Source organism: Piliocolobus tephrosceles, chromosome 5, assembly GCF_002776525.5.
Source record: "Piliocolobus tephrosceles isolate RC106 chromosome 5, ASM277652v3, whole genome shotgun sequence".
Taxonomy (NCBI): domain Eukaryota; kingdom Metazoa; phylum Chordata; class Mammalia; order Primates; family Cercopithecidae; genus Piliocolobus; species Piliocolobus tephrosceles.
Genome location: NC_045438.1, coordinates 65,828,629 through 65,852,556, shown reverse-complemented (window position 1 = coordinate 65,852,556; position 23,928 = coordinate 65,828,629). Strand labels below are relative to the sequence as shown.

Here is a 23,928-nt window from a genome sequence, read left to right as displayed (position 1 = left end):
GGTCTTTTCTGTTTTGCTAAGTGGAAAAGTCCTTTTTTTTCTTTTAAGAGACAGGGTCTCGCTGTCAACCAGGATGGACTACAGTGAAGGGCCACTGTAACCTTGAGCTCGAGGGGGTCAAGTGATCCTTCCCTCCCATCTCAGCTTCCCAAGTAGCTAGGACTACAGGCTCATGCCACTATGCCCAGCTAATATTTTTTTTTTTTTTTTTTTTTTGTAGAGACAGGGTCTCGTTATGTTGCCCAGGCTGGGGATTCTCTCAAAGATCGTATTACAAGCATGAGCCACCATGCCCGACCAAGTGCTATTCTTCAGCTGCTCAGTCTGTAACCCTTGGAGTCCTCCTTGACCCTTCTTCTACCTGACTGCTCTCAAAGTAAATCTGGTCATTTCGCACTACCTCCACTATTACTACCCTGATTCGTCACCTTGACCTTTAACCTGGATAAATGCAGTCAATGGCCTACTAACAACTCTTATTTCTGCATCTGCTGCATACAGTCAACACAGCAATCAGACCTTTTAAAACACAAGTTAGATCAACTTACTCCTCACTCAAAACCCATCTCATTCAAAGTACAAATTAAAGTTCTTATAAATTCCTATACGGTCCTAAAAGACTTAGCCCCATTTCCACCTAAGTATCCACTACTTCTTTCCCTCTTGTTCATTATTTTCCAGTCAAACTAGCTAGTATGCACCTGCCTCAGGGCTTCAGTGGTAGCTCTTTCCAAGTGGCACCCTTCTTTATCATCTATAGGCCTCCACGTTAATATCATCTTTTCTATGACCACCACTTCCATCTCCTGGCTTTCCCTATACCCCTGCACTGCTTTGGTTTTTTTCTCTAGCACTTTCGGCCACTTGACATATACAGTTGGCCCTCCCTACCCATGGGTTCTTCGTCCTTTTATCCAACCAATCATGGATGAAAAAATATTCAGGGAAGAAAAAAAGTCAGTACTGAACATGTATAGACTCTTTCTTGTCATTATTCCCTAAACAATACACCATACCAACTATTTATATAGCATTTCAGTTGTATTAGGTATTATAAATAATGCACAATTGAACTAAAGATAGGAGGATGTGCATAGGTTATCTGCAAACACTACACCATTTTATATCAGGGACTTGAGCATTTGAGGACTTTGGTACCCAAGGGAGGTCCTGGAACCAATCTCCCAGAGATGCCGAGGGATACGAAAGACTGTACCTTAATTTTTGTGCCAATGTCTTCTCACCCCATCCCCAAAGTGGAACTTCATGATGGCAGGGATTTTTATTCTTTTGTTCACTATTTTGTTTACTGTTTTGTCCAGCGCCTAACACATAGGAGGTACTCAGTCTGGGGGAAATTAATGAAATAAACACACACTTGAGGTGTGTGCACTATTCTAAAAACCCATATCCATACAGTTCCATTCCGTCCACTTTTCCCCAATTTTAAGTAGCATATCTTTGAAGATCGAAGCACAGGCTTAAATCTGGTGTAAAATACCTTTCAACTACTACCCTCAGCCCAACATCCTTATTTTCAAATTCAAAATTCAACCAGAAACTCCCTCTATGGAAATCACAAATAGTTCAGTTCAGAGCCAAGTATCCAGTTTCAAGGTCTCAGAAATCTAACAAGCCAATTCTGGAAGGCTTTGGAAGTTCAGCTACTGCCTGATAAGTCTCCGGGTTCTGACTGCTCAAGACATGCTGTGCCTACTCACCCCTCAGAAAAATCTAGAACCAACAGTTTCCTAGGTTCCTCAAGTTCATAATTGTTAAATAATCCAAAGTACAAATGAAATATGTAAAAGTGTCTTGCCAACAGAAAATGTCTTTGGTAGCACTAAATATAATTATTGAGACAAGGAATATCGTAAATAGATAAATTGTTTGGAGGACATATCCACCGAGTTTGGACAGACTCACACTGCACTGTGCAATAAAGGTTTAAATAACTGTGTTCCAGGAAAAATGCAGTTCCTGAACTGAACTCTAGAGCCTGCGACTAGACTCTCGCTTTCCTACCTTAGTAAGCAACAGACATGTACCCCAAGAGGAACCCCACAGGCCAGCCACACCCGCCAACCGGCCCCAGGGCTCCGGGGCGGCGTCTCGCCAACTCCACCTCTTCCCGGAGGAACCACCTTCACCCTCCATCGCCGCCGGGCGGGCGCTCCTCCAGGCAGCTTCACCCCTCCTTCCTACCACACCTACCTGGCCCCTCCCCAGCCCTCCTCCTCTAGGAATTTCATCACACAAGGGGACACACACACGTACCCTACCCGAAGCGACGGCTCCTCCTTCCAGCTCCCCGCACTGGTGGGGACGCCTGGATTCCGGGCTCCGGTGGGGCGGCGGGGCAGGCTGCCCACCTGACACACTGCCCTGCGGGGACGCGGTAGCAGGACTCCAGGAAGCCCGCGCAGCCGCAAAAAGCACCGGCGCGGAGGTCGGAGCCAAACCCTCCTGCACTTCCGCCCTCTGGTATCCAGCGAATAAAACCGGCAGCGCCGCGGAGCCCTGGAAGCGCCCCACAAGTCCAGTCACCCTCGGCGCCTGGAGATGACGTCACGAGACCCCACGTGGCCCGAACTCCGCCCTCCGTGTTCTGCCCAACCCGGCGAGGAGGCCCCAGTCGCTCCTGAGCATGCGCCAAAGGAGCAGGACGCTTGAACTCAGGGCCAAACACCTCCAAGTTCATAGCTTCTACCCTCTTGTGAGAGTCTCGAGTCAAAGCGTAGTTATTGGGGCTTGGGGAGGTTAATGTAACAGTTCCACAAGAACAGCTTTTAAAATACTGAAACACTGCCTCCCTAGAGCTTGATCGCAACATCCCTTTCTTCCTGGCATCACACAACAGTATTAATAAAACATTAGTTTACAAAGCACTTTCCCATCCATTTTCTCATTTGATCTTATTCTCTACTTTGTTGGAACCACCGCAGGCATTCATTAATAGCCTAATTTAACAGAAGACTATATGAGTACTGAACCCTCCCACCCATCCAAGAATATATATCTTTATCCCACTGTTTGTAAAAATAATTAGTAAACTTACTAATAAAGAATGTTTGAATTGGCTCTATCCAGAAGTCTTACCAGGAATTTAAGGTTTTTCTCTTAATTACACATGCCTTAACGCCATGCATGTTAAGTAAGTACTGTGCTGAGACTAAAAACAGATTCTTGATAATTGAGAAGATAAGGAAAATTCTAGTAGTAGCCACGGGATTCTTTTAAAAAGAAAAGTCTTCTTGGAGTTGGACTAAGTACAATGATTTTAAAATGGTAAATTACAACCATTAGTGGGTATCTAAATCAAGTTAGGGAAGCATGCCCAGCATCTTTTTAAATGAAATAAAATAGAAAAATGTCAGCATGCTTCACACATGTAAAGGGTAAATATTGTTTCCTGAAATTTTTACTTCAGTATGTATGTGTGTACACTGCATAGGAAGTGACATACATTTCTTAGTAAGGGTAGCAGTCAGAAAAGTTTGAAAACCACAGTTCTGGTCCTCTTCACCTACTCAGTGCAGAAATCCTCACTACAGTGTCCCCAGTAAACAGCCATTAGCCTCTATAAGAAAGCTCGTGGGATTAAGGTGCATTGCCTTCCCAGTGTCAGACAAAAGTATATAAAATTTCCTTTAAAATGTATCAAAAAAAAAGATGGATTTAGGGGCACATAGATGGATAAATATGTGATTAACCAAGTACAGTAAAATATAATGGTAGAATCTAGATGGTAGGATCTAGGTTCATTGTAAATGGATATTCACTGTAAAATTTGTTCAACTTTGCTGTGTGTTCAAAATTCTTTCCTAACAAAATGTTGGGACCAGGCACAGTGGCTTATGCCTATAATCCCAGTACTTTGGGAGGCCCAGGTCAGAGGATAGCTTGAGCCCAGGAGTTCAAGACCAGCCTGCACAGCATGGCAAGCCTCCATCTCTACAAAAAACACAAAAATTAGGAGGGCGTGATGGCATGCGCCTATAGTCCCAGCTACTCCTGTGGTTGAGGAAGGAGGATTACATGAGCCCAGGAGGTCAAATTTGCAGCAAGCTATGATTGTATTACTGCAGCCTGGGGGACAGAGGGAGACCCTGTCTCAAAAAAAAAAAAAAAAAAAATTGTTGGGGGGAAACTATGTATGAAGAAACCTAATAGGTGAAAGGTGATTACTTGACTTGACTTAAAATTCAACTTCCTGTAATTTTTATAAATTAACCCTGTTTTCTTCCTTTCTCCCCTTGTCCTTCTCTCTTCCTCACCCATCTACAACATACAACAGAAATAACTAACCCTTCTTCTAAAAGACAGCATTTCAATATGAAAAGGTTCCCGTAATGCATTCAGGGATAAACATTGTCATTTCTTTCAGCCAGTTTTCACATGGCATATCTCTCCTCTGGATATGGTCCAGTTATCAGTGTTCCTATTAAATAGTTGTTACACTTTTCTATTTGATGATCGTGCTCCTTGAGCAAAAATGTGGAAATAAAGGGAATTTTATGTTTGCTTTCTGTCATTTCCATTTGTGAACATTATGCCTTCTCTCCAAATCAGTGGCACTGCAAATTTTAAATTTTTTTTCTATGAAGATAACTTTTAAAGAGCTCTTTTTGGTTGGCCTTACCATTTCCTCCAAGCTTTAGCTTATTGGGGGTGACTCTCTGTTGGGAACAAGCCCCCCAGAATCTGGCCATAAACTGGCCCCAAAACTGGCCATAAACGAAATCTCTGCAGCGCTGTGACATGTTCATGATGGCCATAAAGCCCAGGCTGGAAGGTTGTGGGATTACCGGAATAAGGGCAAGGAACACCTGACCTGCCCAGGGTGGAAAACTGCTTAAAGGCATTCTTAAGCCACAAACAATAGCATGAGCGATCTGTGCCTTAAGGACATGCTCCTGCTGCAGTTAACGAGCCCAACCTATTCCTTTAATTCAGCCCATCCCTTCATTTCCCATAAGGGATACTTTTAGTTAATTTACTATCTGTAGAAACAATGCTAATGACTGGCTTGCTGTTAATAAATACGTAGGTAAATCTCTGTTCGAGGCTCTCAGCTCTGAAGGCTGTGAGACCCCTGATTTCCCACTTCACACCTCTATATTTCTGTGTGTGTGTCTTTAATTCCTCTAACGCTGCTGGCTTAGGGTCTCCCCGACCGAACTGGTCTCGGCAGTCTCAGGCAGCTTTTGATTCATGGGAACTTGTTTATAAAGTCCTCTTTTCAACAAAAGTCTAATACACAAGTCCTCCCAAATTCTGGTTTCTAAGGAGAGACTCCAAAGAAGTCTTTGTTAATAAATCGCTCTCTTTTCACTATAAGGTCTGGCTTTTATTTTTGCACGCCTCACAAATTCCAAGACTCAAAGCTGTGGGATCACAACTTTATTCTAAATGTATTTAAATCTACTTTCCTAAAATGTAAGTTATCTGACTGCCTCCATGAACTCTAACCGTCACTGGTCATCATGCTATTACTTCCCGACCCAAGGTCCCATTCTGCTCTCTTTTATCTCTGTCCTGTGGGCTTCAGAGGAATGATTTAAGCCTAATTTAATTCTATTAATACTTCAGCTCTAACTCTTCTGACTGTGCTCCAACTAATTATCCCATCTCCCAGATTTCCCTTACTACTAGTTTCTTCCTTCATCCTATACATGTGCTCAAATGTTCTCCCGTCCTATTAAAACGCTTCCTTTAACCTTCATCATGTGTGAACTGTTAGCATAGCTTCCCCCCGATCTCCCTGCTTCCAGTCCTGCTCTACCTGTCCCAGGGTCTAACCAGTGCATGTTATCTAAAATGCATTCTAACAATGTCACTCTTCTGTTTAACACTTTTTATTGATTCATTCTAGGCAAATTCCAAATTTCTTAGCATGATAAACAAGGTCCTTTATGGCTAAGTTCTTCTTTCCTTCTAGCTTCCTTCCCCTGCTCTCCCTGCCTGGTGCTTCAAAATCCAACAGTATCCAATATTTTGTAAGACTTCTGTGCCCTAAGGCTATGATGCTTCTGTGACTTTATTGCTGTTGTCCCTGCTGCCCAGAACACTACCCCCCAGCCCCAGCACCATCGCCACATTCTTTCTTCTTCACTTGGCACACACCACTCATTTTTAAGACTCAATTAATGTTTTGGAAAATATTTCCTGACTCATCCAGTTTGGGTTTGTTGGTCCTCATAGTTTCCTTGGTCATTTTTTGATCACCCATGCCCAACATAATGTCTGGTATTTATCAAATGTTTGTCAAAGTAAATTAAGCTGAACATGTGCTTTCTTCTAGGATTCCCATTCGTTTCACTTCATAATCTAAATTGTTCCATATAGCTTAGAGTTTAGGTAGAAAGTGGTCATTTTCTTTGTTACTTCTTTGATGTCTGAGGGACAAAATCGGCAAGGCAAGTTGAAAGTAATTGAGATGCACTGCCATTAGCAGAGTGGGTCTCCAGCAGTCACTAGCAGTTAAAGTTTTCCACCATCACCGCATTCTGTCTCAGTGTCAGTTTTAGGATCTGTATGGGGGAAGGCATCACTTCTTCCATCTGGCTGCACACTCTGCAGTGCCTTCCCAGAACACAACCGCACTTCTGTTACTCTACCCTTTTATCCTTACTCAAACGATACCACTCTCCTGCTAGAATGGAGACTCCTACAAAGCTGGCATGAATTCCTATATGAAAAGGCTACAAACTGGAGTTCCACATGCTGGAACTGGAGAACCTCTATGATTGCCATAACATACATTAACCTACTTCAGCATATGAAATGTGATATTATGAATGTGCCAGTATACAAGCTTCAATTCTACTCACACAAACTGAGAATTCCAGGCTTCCATGATGGTCAGGCAGCAACACATTAAAAAGACCACACTTCAGGAGCGCATATCACAAGTACGCCTATGATCACCATCTTGATCCACATCACATGGTTTTCTAATTAGCATCGTAAACATCAGAGATGGGTTTTTATTTTTGGCTTGCCCAAAAGTATGATAAATGTTAAAAATGGGATCTCATATATGCAATTAGCAAAATCTAAAATATATGGGATTTGGGCTGGGCACGGTGGCTCACGTCTGCAATCCCAGCACCTTGGGAGGCTGAGGTGGGCAGATCACTTGAGGTCAGGAGTTCTAGACCAGCCTGACCAGCATGGTGAAACCCCGTCTGTACTAAAAATACAAAAAAATAGCGGGCTGTGGTGGCAAGCACCTATAGTCCCAGCTACTTGGGAGGCTGAAGCATGAGAATCACTTGAACCCAGGAGGTGGATGTTGCAGTGAGCTGAGATCATGCCGCTGCACTCCAGACTGGGTGACAGAGTGAGACTCCGTCTCGAAAATAAATAAATAAATAAATGTAAATACACTTCAGCTGCTTCTGAAGTGTGGTCTTTCTAATGTGTTGCTGCCTGACCACCACTGAAGCATAACGGAGGCATGGCTCGTTACATAGTGCTTCACCTTATTGGTCTTCGCAGAGTGTGTTTTTTACAAATTGTAGGTTTGTGGCAACCCTGCATCAGGCAAGTCTATTGGCGCCATTTTTCCAACAGCATGTGCTTACTTCGTGTCTCTGTCACATTTTGGCAAGTCTCCCAATATTTCAAACATTTTCATTATTATTATATCTGTTCTGGTGATCTGTGATCAGTGGTCTTTGATGTTACTATAGTAATTGTTTCAGGGCAGTATGAACCACATCCATATAAGATGGTGAACTTAATTGATAAATGGGTGTGTTCTGACTGCTCAGCCCACTGGCCCTTCCCCTGTCTCTTTCCCTCTCCTCTAGCCTCCCTATTCCCTAAGACACTACAATATTGAAATTGGGCCAATCAATAACCCTATAATGGCCTCTAAGTGTTCAGGTAAAAGGAAAAACTAAATGCACATCTCTCACTTTAAGTCAAAAGCTAGTAATGACTAAACTTAGTGAGGAAGGCATATCAAAAGCCAGGAAAGGCCGAAAGCAGGCCGCCTGGGCTAAACAGCCAAGTTATGAATGTGAAAGAAAAGTTCTTGATGGAAATTAAAAGTGCTACCCCAGTGAACACATAAATGATAAGAAAGCAAAACAGCCTTATTGCTAATATGGAGAAAGTTTGAATGGTCTGGATAGAAGATTGAGCCAGCCACAACATATACTTAAGCCAAAGCCTAATCCAGAGCAAGACACTAACTCTCTTCAATTCTATGAAAGCTGAGACAGGTGTGGAAGCTGCAGAAGAAACACTGGAAGCTAGCAAAGGTTGGTTCATGAAGGTTGAGGAAAGAAGCCATCTCCATAACATAAAAATGCAAGGTAACACAGCAAGTGCTGATGTAGAAACTGCAGCAAGTTACCCAGAAGACCTAGCTAAAATCATTGATGAAGGTGGCTATGCGAAACAACAGATTTCCAATACAGACAAAACAGCCTTCTATAAAAAGATGCCATCTAGGATGTCCATAGCTGGAGAGAAATTGATGCCTGGCTTCAAAGAACAGGCTGACTCTCTTGTTAGAGGCTAATGCTGCTGGTGACTTTAAGTTGAAGCCAATGTGTATTCGCCATTCTGAAAAATCTGAGGGCCCTTACAAATTATGCTAAATCTATTCTGCTTGTGCTCTAGAAATGGAACACAAAGTCTGGATGACAGCACACCTGTTTATAGCACGGTTTACTGAATATTTTAAGCCTACTATTGAGACCTACTGCTCAGGAAAAAAGAGTCCTTCAAAATATTATTGCTCATTGATAGTATACATGATCACCCAAGGTTCTGATGGAAATGTACAAGGAGATTAATGTTGTTTTCATGCCTGCTAACAAAACATTAATTCTTCAGCTCATGAATCAAGGAGTAATTTTGACTTTCAAGTCTTATTGTTTAAGAAATACATTTTCTAAGGCATTAGCTACCATACATAGTGATTCCTCTGATGGATCTGGCAAAGTAAATTGAAAATATTCTGGAAAGCATTCATTATTCTAGATTCTATTAAGAACATTCGTGGGCCAGGTGCGGTGGCTCACTTCTGTAATCCCAGCATTTGGGAAGCTGAGGCAGGAGGATCACTTGAGCCCAGGAGTTTGAGACCAGCCTGGGCAACATGATGAGACACCATCTCCATAAGTAATAAAAAAAAGTTAGCCAGGTGTGGTGGCATGCACCTGTGGTCCCAGCTGCTTGGGAGGCTGAGATGGGAGGATCACTTAAGCCTGGGTGGTTGAGGCTGCAGTGAGCTGTGATCCGCACTCCAGCAGCCTGTGTGATGGAGTGAGACCCTGTCTCAAAAACAAACAAACAAACAAACAAAAACGAACATTTGTGATGCACAGGAGGAAGTCAAAAGGTTGCCAACATTAACAGAGTTTGGCAGAAATTGATTCTAATAATCGAATATGACTTTGAGAGGTTCAAGACTTCAGTGGAGGAAGTCACTGCAGATGTGGTGGAAATAGCAATAACTATAACTAGAAGTAAGTCTGAAGATGTTATTGAATTACTGCAATCTCATAATAAAATTTTAACAGATGAGGAGCTACATCTTATGGGTGAACAAAGAAAATGATTTCTTGAGATAGAATCTACTCCTGGTGAAGATGCTGTGAACATTATTGAAATGACAACAAAGGATGTAGAATATTCCATAAACTTAGCTGATAAAGCAGCAACACAGTTTGAAAGGATTTACTCTAATTTTCAAAGAAGTTCTAGTGTGAGTAAAATGCTGTCAAACAGCATCACATGCTACAGTGAAATCTTTTATGAAGAGCCAATTAACATGGTAATCTTCATTGTCTTATTCTAAGAAATTGTTGCAGCCATCCCAACCTTTAGCAACCACCACCCTGATCAGTCAGCAGCCATCGGCATTGAGGCAAGACCCTGTAACAGCAAAAAGTTTACCACTTACTGAAGGCTCAGATGATGGTTAGGAATTTTTAGCAATAAAGTATATGTATGTTTTGATTCAGGGTCTCACTCTGTCGCCTAGGCTGGAGTGCAGTGGCATAATCATAGCTCACTGTAGCCTTGATCTCCCAGGCTCAAGCCGTCCTCCTGCCTTAGCCTTCTAAGTAGCTGGGACCACAAGGACATGCCACTATGTTGGCTAACTTTTAACTTTTTTTGTAGTGATAGGGTCTTGCTATGTGGCTCAGGCTGGTCTTGAACTCCTGGATCCAAGCAATCCTCCCACCTTGGCCTCCCAAAGTGTTGGGATTACAGGTATGAGCCACCATGCCTGGCTAAATCATTTTTAAATTAAGGTATATACATTGTTTTTTAGAAAATACTATTGCATTCTAAATAAACTACCTTATAGTAGCTATAGTATAAACATTAATTTTTATATGCATTGGAAAACCAAAAGAAAATGGTGTTACTCACTTTTTAGCACTCTATTTTATTGCAATGGTCTGAAACCAAACCCTCAATATCTTCAAGATATGCCTGTATATATTTTAAAAATCACTATTTGGAGCAAGTTTTCTGTGACTACCATGTGGACTATACAACACTGTATGCAATTCTATCACTGTTACAGATAAAAGGTAGGGGTCCATTGAAAAATAGCATGTTATAAAACTCTATATGTATTACTCCAGTTACTGAATCTTCTCTACCTGTCTGTACAGATGGATTCCATAGGGTTAAATTAAAGAAATATGCCAAATATTATTTAGAGATACATATACACTCATAACTTTGTTTTTTTTTTTTTTTGAGATGGAGTCTCATTCTGTTGCCCAGACTGGAGCGCAGTGGTGTGATCTTGGCTCACTGCAAGCTCCACCTCCCAGGTTCACACCATCCTCCTGCCTCAGTCTCCTGAGTAACTGGGACTACAGGCGCCCGCCACCACACCCGGCTAACTTTTGTATTTTTAGTAGAGACGGGGTTTCACCATGCTAGCCAAGATGGTCTCGATCTCCTGACCTCGTGATCCGCCCACCTCAGCCTCCCAAAGTGCTGGGATTACAGGCATAAGCCACTGTGCCTAGCCTATACTCATAACTATTACACATTTGTGTTCTAATTTTTCATCCTATAAATTAATATTGTCTTAAAAAATCTTTGTATCACATTTTTTTACTGTTTCCATATGAATTTTTTTTCTGTAAAAAGCTCCAGGCTCAGTATGGTGGCTCACGGGTGTAGTTGCAGTACTTTGAAAGCCCAAGGCAGAAGAATTTCTTGAGACCAGGAGTTTGATACCAGCCTAGTCAACACAATGAGATCCCATCTCTACAAAATATTTTAAAAATTAGCTGGGCATGATCGTGCATGTCTGTAATCCTAGATACTCGAGGCTGAAGTGGGAAGATTCCTTGGGCCCAGGACTCTGTGGCTACAGTGAGCTATGATTGCACCACTGCACTCCAGCCTGGGCAACAGAGTGAGACACTGTCTCTTAAAAAAAAAAAAAACAACTCTTAATAAAGTCGAGGATGAATCAGCCAGGCAGTTTTTCAACCTGTTTTTTTCAATGAACATCAGAAAGAAAAATAATCTGGGAAGTGTAAAACTGAAGGGCAAGTTTTTAAAAAAATAAAAAAAATAAATAAAGATAGCCTGATTTCTAAAACAGCAAAATAGATTCTTGCTATAATGCGTTGTTGTCAACAGGTGTCACAGTCTACCAGAGGTAAAGCTCAGGGCTCCCCAGCCAGCAAGGCCAGCCAACAGCACCCTCAATGAGGTAAAGAGAGACTGGGTGCAGTGGCTCACGCCTGTAATTCCAGCACTTTGGGAGGCTGGGGCGGGTGGATCACATGAGGTCAGGAATTTGAGACCAGCCTGGCCAACATGGCACAACCCCGTCTCTACAAATAAAAAACTTAGCTGGGCATTGTGGTGTGTGCCTGTAATCCTAGCTACTCGGGAGGCAGAGGTAGGAGAATCGCTTGAACCCTGGAGGCAGAGGTTGCAGTGAGCTGAGATGGCATCACTGGACTTCAGCCTGGGCGACAGAGCAAGGCAAGACTCTGTCAAAAAAAAAAAAAAAAAAAAAAAAAAAAAGATGTAAAGATAGTGTTTCCCAGTAGGAAACATCTGGTTATTGTAAAAGATCTTGTGAAATTCTAAAAACGTTCTCACAACAAAATTATTTTAATTTCAGAAAAAAAAAAAAAGCTTCTAAACCTTCCAAGTATTAACTCATATTCTCTCTGTTTTTTTTTTTTTTTTGAGGCAGAGTCTCACTCTATCGCCCAGGCTGGAGTGTAGTGGCGCGATCTTGGCTCGCTACAAGCTCTGCCTCCTGGGTTCACACCATTCTCCTGCCTCTGCCTCCCGAGTAGCTGGGACTACAGGCGATTGCCACCATGCCCGTCTAATTTTTTTTGTATTTTTAGTAGAGATGGGGTTTCACCATGTTAGCCAGGATGGTCTCGATCTCCTCATCTCGTGATCTGCCCTCTTAGGTCTCCCAAAGTTCTGGGATTACAGGCATGAGCCACCGCGCCTGGCCTCATATTTTCTTCAATATCCATCCCCATTTCCTTCACATTATCTTACTGGTGATTTGGATCATGAGTTTGTGTAGCAGAGCAGAGTGGTTGAGGACATGAACTCTTAAATTCTTGCTCTGAAATCTATTACCTATATGGTCACAGGCAAAATGAGCTAACCAGGACTGGTTACATAATTTCTGATGCCCAGCACAAAATGAAAGTGAGGGCCCTTTGTTTAAAAATTAAGAATCTCAAGATGGAGACAGCAGAGCATGAAAGCCAGTGCCAGGCATTGTGCAACTGAACAGGTCACATGCACAAGAACATAACTGTTATGTAACTTTTCCAAGCCTCGGCTTTTCCATTTTCCTCAAGCTGAAATAAAGATAATGATAGCAACTGCCTTGTGGACTTGTGAGGATTAAGTGAAATGATGCACATAAAACGTTTATTGCAGTGCTTGACACATAGTAAGCTCTCAATAAATAGGAGCTGCTGTTTTTATGTCCTTCACTAGACTGTATGCCTGTCCTCTCCTGTGCCAATCCATTTTACAACCTGCTGCCAGAGTAATCTTCTTTAGCACTGTTCTGATTATACCCCTGCCCTATTTTTATAAAAACCAAACCCTCACTGCCTGCAGAACAAAATCCAAATCTAACCCGAATCCACTTTTCCAGCTCCTCTCTCATCAGCTGTCTGGTTCCCTGGTCTCTCTCTGAGTTTGGTCCTCACATCCCTGTGCCTTTGCTTACCGTGTTCATTCTGCTAGAAATGTCCTCTTCCTCTGGGGGGAAATATACAGGGATCTAAGTCACAGATCTGCCTTAGAATTGCTTACAATCTAAACTGGGAAACAGAGCATTACACAAGAGATGTAGCAAAGCGCAAGGCAGGAGTGGTCAAGGGAAAAAGTGTCATAAAAGTTCAGAAGAAGCAAAAGTCTTGACTAAAATGGCACTTTTAAAAAAGCATTTCTCTTCATAGGTTTTAAATGGTTACTATATTATTTATAGGCTATATGTTGTATGTATCATCCATCGCTCCATAGATTCTTCACAAAAATATAATTCACACTTTTAAGTTTTTACACAATAAACTTGAAAGAGGGGGCAACATGGTTTTTTTTAATTAATAAACTTCATTTTTTAAGGCAGTTTTAGGTCCACAGCAAAATTGAAAGAAAAGTAGAGAGAGTTCCCATCTACCCTCTATATCCCCCCACCCACACGCACACAACCACCCCCACAATTTACATTCTGCCCCGGAGTGCTACATTTACTACAGTCAATGAACCTGCATTGACACAAAATTATCACCTAAAGTCCACGGCTTACATTATGGTTCACACTTGGTGTTGTACGTTGCATAGGTTCTCACAAATGTATGACATGTATCCACAACTGTAGTATCGTATAGAGGAGTTTCATTGCCCTAAGAATCTTCTGTGCTCTGCTTATTTATCCCTCTCTCTTTCGTAACTCCCGGCAATCAGTCATCATTTTACTGTCTCCATAGTTTTGTCTTTCCCACAATGTTATACAGTTGTGATTAGGCATTATATAACCTTTTCAGATTGGTTTCTTTTACATAGTACTATGCGTTTAAGTTTCCTCCATGTCTTTTCAGAGTGCAATGTATTTTTTAAATAAAATATTCTAAAATGTAATTCCCGTTTAATTACAGAGCGGGACATTTAGATAATTTCTCTTTTTACTTTAAAATGTACTAATTAAAATTTAATAGACACTTTTATCAACAACTGTTATGCTGAAGATCTTTCTGAGGGATAATTTGCCTACATATATTAAGTGTTAGAATTGGCAGAGATAAGTTTCTAAAGGCTGTCTTCGAATGTCAGGGACAAGCAGCATGTTTTATTTTTTATTTTTATTTTTATTTTTCTTGAGACAGAGTATCACTCTGTCAGCCAGGCTGCAGTGCAGTGGTGTGATTATGGCTTACTGCAGCTTCAACCTCCTGAACTCAAGCCATCCTCCTGTCTCAGCCTCCCAAAGTGCTGGGATTACAGGTGTGAGCCACCACACCCAGCCAAATCCACTCTTTTTTCAATGGGATTCTTCCTTGCTGTACTTGTCACACACTTCTATCTACCATTTATGCACCCTTATTTTGTTTACTGCCTTATGCTAGGCAATTTCCTTACCTTCTTTTCATCCACTGACTATAACATGAAATTTCTGTATTACTGAAAGAGAGATACAAATAAAGTATCATTTTCTACACACTCCAACCCCTCCCCAGCAATTTAAAGTGATTAGTGTTCTCATGGAACAGTGTGTCCATTCATTCAACGGGCTTTTAGATGCAAGGCTGTGTAAGATACTCAGGCTATTAAGGTACATCAGAAATAATTTCTGCCTTCAGGGAACTCACATTCCAGTGTGGGAGAGAACTGGTAAGCAAAAAAAGGACCGCAGCAGTCCCTCACAGGCTGTAATTAAACTACATACAACTGCCATCAAAATCTAGCTTCAAGGATAACTAGCAGCAACATGTAAGATAAACCTTAGAAGATAAATGATTATAACAGGTAGACAAGGAAGGAAAGGGCTTTTAAGCCAGGGCTGTAACCAAGGGGTTCATGGTTCCAATTCAAGGATTTGAAGACTTTGGTTGGGAGAATAATTTCATCTTTATTTTCAGTAACCTCCAGTTTAAAATTTAGCATTTCCTTCCATTATAAATTCAGGCCTCAAACTGGAGTAGTATTGGCAATACTTGTAACTTGTCACCAATAGAATCACAGATATATTCAACTCACATTGCAGTTGATTCAGATCCTTGAAATATTTGCTATTCACTACTTTGGAATTACAATAGTTATAAGGCTTACTGTAAGACCTTATTATTTATTGCACTAATAAGGAAACAATATAACACAACTTTGTGTTCCTAATATTTTGATAACTATATATTAACACATTGGGGTTTCTTTGTAGTAATGTGTACGTTGATGCCTTTAAATACATTATTCTTAGATTTCCCAGACAGCCTAAGGTATGCATTGCAAAAGAAAAACACTGAATAAATAAGGTCAAGAATCCTGCTCTAGGCAGAGGGAACAAAATATACAAAGACACGGAAGGTGTAAAATATGAGGACTTGTTCAAAATTAAATCCCCAGGGCTGTCTTTTCTTTCTCCTGACTTTAAGTTTCTGGCCGCTCCTGTCCTCTTACCCTCTTGCTGCCACTCTCCTAGTTTGGCACAGCTGTCAGTCTTGCCTTCCTCCACTCTGTTTTCTTCACTGTCTTCAACATGGGTCCATGTAAAATGCCGCGATGCTTGCGCCGCTGCTACTCAGGTTGAAGGTGATAAGGAAAGTCTGGCCTGCTTGACGTTCATCTGATACTCTCCCTCTGTTCCCGAGGCCCTTCTGTGGAGTCTTGGACTCCTTGGGACGCAATCTGAAAGCCTGGAGGAGAAGTGTGGCCTTCAATATCCTCCAGGGGGCGTTCTTTACCTCGCCATCTGCATCTCCCACCCTATGTCTCCCGGGGCTCTGAGTCTCTAGCCACAGTGAATCACTTTTTAGTCTTCAAAGGCTCAGCCTTCTGATACAACCTCATGCACTCTTTTGCCTCCAATAAACAGGCTACTTCTATTGCCTGGGACAATACCTGTCACCACCACTTTTTCCTGATTAATTCCAACTTAGCTGTGAGAAGTCACTTTAGAGGTTTCTTCCGGGAAGCACTCTCTACTTCCCCCAAGAATCTCCTTATTATGTGCTGTCTTAACAGTATTTACCTTCATTTTATCATTGAATAGTAATACACTTTTGCTGGGCTGTGTCCCACAAAATACTGCACTGTCTTTTCTGGTTGGCACTGAGCCATTCATTACTCACTGTTTAATTCCCCACATCGTAACTGACACGTAGCAGGCATTCAGTGGCTTTACTGGTGAGATGAATGAAGCTGGAATTATTGTCCAAGCTTACATCAAGAGAAGGACCAGAAGCCAAGGAAAGGAATTTGGACTTCATCTTCTAGACCTCTAGGTTTTTTCAAACTATTAGTTATAATCTGTTACTAGATTGTGAGATTGAGTGGTTTGCAATAATTTCTTGTGTGAAATAAAATTTTGTAGAATAGAACAGAATAGAATAAAATAGAAAATATCAAAGTGCATCACAAGTAGCAGGATAAGTTTGTTTCATAAAACTTTTATTTTAGTTATATATATTATGCATACACGTGCGTATCCTGAGTAAGAATGTGTTTATTGAGTCCTGATGTGGAATGTTTTTATTTCAGTGGGTCATGTTAAAAAGGTTCTAAAGCCACTCAAACCAGAGGGGAGCCATGGAAAGATCTCAATTAAAGACGTGATATGACCAGATGTGTGGTTTTGGAAGTTTCCTCAGACCGTAGTGGGTGTTTGTTTATTTAATAGACAGGGTCTTTTTCTGTCACCCAGGCTGGAGTGCAGTGGCACGATCATAGCTCACTGTAGCCTTGGACTCAAATGATCCTCCCGCCTCAGGCTCCTGAGGCAGCAAGCCTCCCTAAAAGCACCAAGGACCTCTAGGGCATAAAATGACTATACATGATACTAGAATGGTAGAAATATGTCATTAGAAATTTATCCAAACCCCTAGACTGTACAAGAGTGAACCCTGTAGTAAGCTGTGGACATGCATGATAGATGTGTAAAGGTAGGTTCATCAATTGTAACCTATAGGCCTTATTTATGTAGTTAGGACTGTCCCAGATAGTTGTGACTACAGGCCCACACCACCACTCCCAGCTAACAAAGTGTGTTTTGACTAGTGATGTCTCTGGAGGCAATGGGAGCAATTAAAAAACTACCATAGTCAATGGGGAAATGATGAGAAAGGCAAGGTAGTGGGACGGAAAGAAGAGGATGGAAAGAAGAAATGTTCAAGAGGCAAAATCAATGGACTTTAGTGACTGATGGGGTGAGTTTGTGAGGGAGACTGAGGTCTTAGTGTTCAGGCTGTTAACCAAGACCAATGCCAAACGGAGATTACCCACTGGCAACACCAAATGCCTGCGAGGATGTAAGCAACAGGAAGTCTCATTCGTTGCTAGTGGGAATGCAAAATGGTATAGCCACTTTGGAAGACCGTTTGGTGGCTTCTTACAAAACTAAACACAGTCTTCCCATCTGATCCTGCAATTGTGCCTCTTGGTATTTACACAAAGGAGTTGAAAACTTGTGTTCATACAAAAACTTGTGTCCACGTGGATGTTTGTAGCAGCTTTATTCACAAATACCAAAACTTGGAGGCAACCAAGATGTCCTTCAGTGGGTGAATGGATAAACTGCGGTACACACAGACAATAGAATATTATTCATCACTAAAAAGAAATGTGCCATCAAGTCATGAAAAGACATTTAATGAAACTTAAACATATGTTACTAAGTGAAAAAAGCCAGCCCGAAAAGGCTACATACTGTATGATCCTGACTACGCAACATTCTGGAAATGGTAAAACTTAAAAGGTTTCCCCACATGGTGGCTCACGCCTGTAATCCCAGTACTTTGGGAGGCTGAAGCAGGTGAATCACCTGAGGTTGGAAGTTCGAGACCAGCTTGGCCAACATGGCAAAAACCTGTCTCTACTAAAAATACTAAAATTATCTGGACGTGGTGGCAGGTGCCTGTAATCCCAGCTACATAGGAGGCTGAGGCAGGAGAATCACTTGCTCATGGGAGGCGGAGGTTGCAGTGAGCTGAGATCATTTAGCTGCACTCCAGCCTGGGCAATACAGTGAGACTCCATCTCAAAAAAAAAAAAAAAAAAATTCAGGGGTTGAAGGGAGGGAGGGATGAACAGGCAAAGCACCAGCAACTTTTAGGGCAGTGAAACTACTCTGCATGATACTAGAATGGTGGACACATGTCATTATAAGTTATTCAAACCCCTAGACTGTACAACACCAAGAGTGAACCCTGTAGTAAGCTATGGACACTGTGTGATAATGTTGTGTAAATGTAGGTTCATCAATTGTAAACTACAGGCCTTATTTATGTAGTGAGACTGTCTAAAATTAGCCCATGAATCACTCTAAGCATCGTTGTTTGCTGAAGTATTAATATTAATGATACAAAGAAATGATAAGACTGATAAGAAGAAAATTTTTAGCATGTATCTCCTAGGACTCAAAGTTGGTTAATGGCACTCTGGTAGGCAATGTTGTTGATGAGGGGGCTGTACATAGGGATGGGAAATCTCTGTACCTTCTGTTCAAATTTGTTGTGACCCTAAGAATGCTCTAGAAAAACTAAGTCTATAGAAAAGGTGGGGGATTACCTGCAAAGTATCCTTATGGAATTTTATGGGAACATCTAAAGAGATCTAGAGTTTGAGAGAGCAGTCTAGACTGGAGGCATTTTCATGAGAAGACATTTATCACTCATGTTAGTCTGGGTCCTCCCAGAAGCAGACTCCAGGACAGGATTAAATTTGCAAATATTTCACTAGGAGAAATCTCTGTGATAGAAGATTGGTGGTTCATGCCTGTAATCCTAGAACTTTAAGAGGCTGAGGCAGAAGGATCGACTGGCCTGGGGAACATACGGACACCCCTAAAAAAAAAAAAAAAAAAAAAAAAAAAACAAAGAAAGCCAGGCTCTGTGGCTCATGCCTGTAATTACAGCACTTTGGGAGGCCAAGGTGGGCGGATCACCTGAGGTCAGGAGTTCGAGACTAGCCTGACGAATAGGGTGAAATCCCGCCTCCACTAAAAATACAAAAATTAGCTGGGCGTGGTGGCGCACGCCTGTAATCCCAGCTACTCAGGAGGCTGAGGCAGGAGAATTACTTGAACCCCGGGGAGCGGAGGTTGCAGTGAGCCAAGATAACACCATTGCACTCCAGTAGCCCTGGCGACAGACCAAGACTCCATCCCAAAAAAAAAAAAAAAAAAGGAAAATGTAGGCAGAGAGGAGGGCCTGGGAAAACCAGCCATCAGTGGAGCAAAGGAGCAGGTGAAGGACGAGTGGATAGAAGCCAGTGTAGTCTAAGGTAGGTGCAAGAAGAAATTTTGAGACGTCTCAAGCCAAAGTCATCAGTCAGAGGAATCCTGTGGAATAAGACTGCCCTCTAGTTTCTAGCATGCTCAGTCTCTGGGCCCTCGATCAATCACTCTTACTCAGTAGAAGGTCTGTGAAGTGTACTCTCCTGGCCACCACCACACTTTAACAGATATGTCTTATTTTAATATGTACACATCAGTGTAAACACAAGTTCAATATTATAAACTGCTCTTTGCCATCATGAAGTTCTGAAGGGCAGTGCATAGTTTGCATCTCTTGGCCACAGTTTCAGACCTTTCCTCTTCCCCTGTAGATTTCCCTGTAGTTCCTGATACTCAAATACCAGTTATTTAGGGATTAACAGATAAACCTATTCTTCACGCGTTGCTGCTGCATTGTTTTTTTGCCTACATGTCTTAATCTGACACTTCATTTAAAAAGCAGTATGTTTTGACAAGGCGTGGTGGCTCACACCTGTAATCCCAGCACTTCGGGAGGCCAAGGGAGGTGGAACACCTGAGGTCAGGAGTTCAAGACCAGCCTGACCAACATGGCGAAACCCCGACCCCACTAAAAATACAAAAAACTAGCCAGGCATGGTGGCATGTGCCTGTAGTCTCATTTATTTAACCTTCCTAAGCTTTATTCTTCTCACCTATGAAATAGGGTTAACAATAGTTGCAACTCTATAGGATTGTTATAGTAATAAATTATATATATGTTATATATACATAACATATAAACATCTGTTTATATATATGCTGTATGTTATATACATATTTATATTTTTTATCATATATGCAATATTATACGGTGCCTGGCGTATGGTAAGCACTCAAAAAATTAACCATAATAATAACTATTGGGTGGGTGCGGTGGCTCATGCCTGTAATCCCAGCACTTTGGGAGGCCAAACTGGGAGGACTGCTTGAGCCCAGGAGTTCAAGACCAGCCTGAGCAGCACAGGAAGACTGTGTCTCTATTAAAAAATAATAATAATGATAATAAATATTAATAATATCATTGTTTTTACCTCCCTGCTATTAGACTTACTCCTCTTTTTTCATGTTAATTTATTAATTAATTAAAGCTTTCCTAAAGTATTTCCTGATCTTTAGGAATCTCTCACATAATTGCTAACATTTTTTTGGCACCCACTTTGGGCACCTTTATAGTATTTGTAATTTGACAGCACATGGCAGAAAACTCAACCAAAATTAGATTTTTCGTTGTTGTTGTTCACATTACAAGAAGTCTAGGGCTTGGGTAGTGGCCCCATGGTGGCATCATTGTTCCAAATGCTTTTATCTTCCTGCCCTGCAATCCTCTGGGCCATAAGATGGGTTTGGCTTCTTTGGCATAACATTCATGTCTCAGGAAGGAAGAAGAAAAGAAGACAGAAAGGATGGAGGCCAAGGGCTTCCTCCTTTCAAAGGTTTACCATTCCATTCAAGGAAGCAAATCCTCCCCACAGATGTTCACCCACATCTAACTGGTCGTAATTGTGCCAAATGACTACCTTTATCTGGAAAACAAGCTGGGAAATCAAGTATTTTTAGTTGGATAGTGTTCTCACCTCAAACAGAATCAGGGTAATGTTTTGAAGAAGGGAGAATGAGTATTGGCAGCTAGCCATGTCTGGTACATGAGCTCATTTAATTCTGTTTTAAAATGACAGTCTGTCCTAGATCTAGTACTATGGACTTGAATCTAGAATTCCATAATTGAGGTAATGGGTACATCAGAGCCAATGTCAATTAAGTAGGAGGAAATAAATTATGCTAGTTTTTAAATTGAATTGATTGATTCATTTACTCAAAACCTCTGGATGCTAAATAAATGTAGCAACTAATGGGCTACATTATCCCATGTATAAATTACCCATAACTAGTCAGTTAAGCAGTGTTTGAAATTGAAACTGGCTGCTTATTAAGCCACTTTGTTATGCCATTACTCCAGTATATGAAATTATATTCTATGTTTCTGAGTAGGGAAAAGAACCCACACAGCTCATTGCTTATGTGTTACCTATTTTCACTCAACAGTCTCATATCCTTTTTCAGAACAAGGCAAATATTAATAAACAATCTGGTAGTATGTAATTCATACAATGTAATAAGCATTGCAAATGAGAAAGGAGATTGTTATTTTCATTTCTTCATATAATAATTACATCCTCTCTTGCAAAGCCCTCACTCATCCGGAAGAATTATATAATATTCTCAATTTACCATAGGTAGTCAGTGCTTAGCCTGTGTGGTATGTAGATGTATATCTTAGTTTCAGGACAGGACTGCATCCAAGCAATTTGAATGTGTCAGGTATGAGTGTTGTCCTGGTTAGTTATTTAGGCCAAGCTAGGAAGAAGGCAGAGTAATAGTGGACTAAGGTATGGCCAAGACATGAGACAAAAATAAAATTTACTGTTAGTTTTTATGTGTTAGATTAGTAAACTAATAACTAATGGTAAAAATTTACAGCAGCAACTTCTTTATTTTATCCCTTAATCATTTGACGTTTATTAGTCTTAGGTGTCCAACTAGATTTTAATCTCCTGAAGAATGTCTCAGGTCCCACACTTAGCTGCTTAACTGACTAGTTATGGGTAATTTATACATGGGATAATGTAGCACTTAGCACTACCTTGAGCAATGCTTATTGATTAACTGAAAGATGGATTTATTAAAAATTTCAGTGTTAACTCCTAATTGCCAATACATTCTCTTTTCTTTTTCTTTTGAAAAAGTAGTAATTGGCCAAGTTCTTTTTTTTTTTTTTTCTCTTTGAGACACGGTCTTGCTGTGTTGCCTAGGATGGAGTACAGGGGCTTACTCACGGCTCACTGCAATCTCAACCTCCTGGGCTCGGTTGATCCTCCCACCTCAGCCTCCTGACTAGGTGGGACTATAGGCACACACCACCATGCCTGGCTAATTTTTGTAGTTTTTGTAGAGATGGGGTTTCACCATGTTGCCCAGGCTGGTCTTGAACTCCTAACCTCAAGGGATCCACCCGCCCTGGCCTCCCAAAGTGCTGGGATTACACACCAAGCCCGGCTGTAAATTCTCTTTATAGCACACGTGAATCCCTGAATTAAGGTCTTGAATGAATTTCAGTAGATAAAGTTAGGATGGTATCACTTTAAAGTCAGATGACTTTTTAATTTTTGTGGGTACACGGTAGGTATATATATTCATGAGTTATGTGAGATATTTTGATACAGGCATGCAATGCATAATAATCACCTCAAGGTAAATGTGGTATCTATCGCCTCAAGCATTTATCCGTTGTGTTATGAACAATCCAATTATACTCTTTTAGTTATTTTTAAAGATACAATTAAATACTATTTACTATAGTCACCCTGTTGTGCTAGCAAATGCTAGGTCTTATTCATTCTTTCTAATTACTTTTGTACCCATTAACCATTCCCACTTCCACCTCACTGCACCCCCACTACCCATCCCAGCCTCTAGTAACCATCCTTCTACTCTCTATCTCCATGAGTCCAGTTGTCTTTTTAGCTGCCACTAATCATTGAGAACATGTGATGTTTGTCTTTCTGTGGCTGGTTTATTTCACTCAACATAATGACCTCTATTTCCATCCATGTTGCAATTGACATGATCTCATTCTTTTTTATGACTGAATAGTACTCCATCGTGTACATGTACCACATTTTCTTTATCCACTCATCTGTTGATTGATACTTAGGTTGCTTCTAAATCTTGGTTATTGTGAATAGTACTGCAATAAACATGGGAGTGCAGTTATCTCTTTGATATACTGATTTCCTTTGATTTTCTTTCTTTTGGGTATATACCTAGGAGTGAGACCGCTGTATCATATGGTAGCTTTATTTTTAGTTTTTTGAGGATAGGTGACTTATTTTTAAGCAAGCATAATGAAACATAAAGTATGTTGTCCTTTAAAGTTGAAGCTCCAGAAGACCACGTGCTTGTTGAACAATAATATAATTACTCAAGGCGTCAACAAAACTTTTTGCAATGGCTTTTAAAGCCAGTTAAAGAAACACACAAATATAACTATTCACATTACCTTACAAATTCAACTAATTATTCTCCCCACAGAAAAAAATATATATGTAGTATCATCTACTTTATTTACAATATTTGTCTTTAGATCACTCTTACTTTGCTAAAAAAAAAAATTGCTACTCAAGGAAAAATTTCCAACTATTAAATATACTAAAATAAAAATGATATAGGATTTTTCTAATACATTGGCTCCATCTTGAGAAATCCTAAACTATGTACACAGGCCTTATTTATGTAGTGAGGAGTGTCTATAATTAGCTCATAAATCACTCTCTCCGGGCGTTCTTGTTTGCTAAAGCATTAATATTAATAATACGAAGAAATGATAAGAATGATAAAAAGAAAAATTTTAGCGCGTGTCTCCTGAGACT

General features: G+C 40.9%; 1 protein-coding gene across 4 annotated transcripts in view; it reads right to left on the bottom strand.

Moving 5' to 3' along the window:
- Positions 1–2,572, bottom strand: part of ATG5 (autophagy related 5) — a 137,905-nt gene extending 135,333 nt beyond the window's left edge. For 2 of the 4 annotated variants that reach the window (XM_023205929.2, XM_023205931.2), the window contains exon 1: positions 2,278–2,572. The gene's annotated coding sequence lies outside the window, so the exon portion shown is untranslated. The remainder of the gene's footprint in view (positions 1–2,277) is intronic. The other 2 variants (XM_023205930.3, XM_026454412.2) reach the window with 2 other exon arrangements.
- Between the last annotated feature and the right edge of the window lie 21,356 nt (positions 2,573–23,928).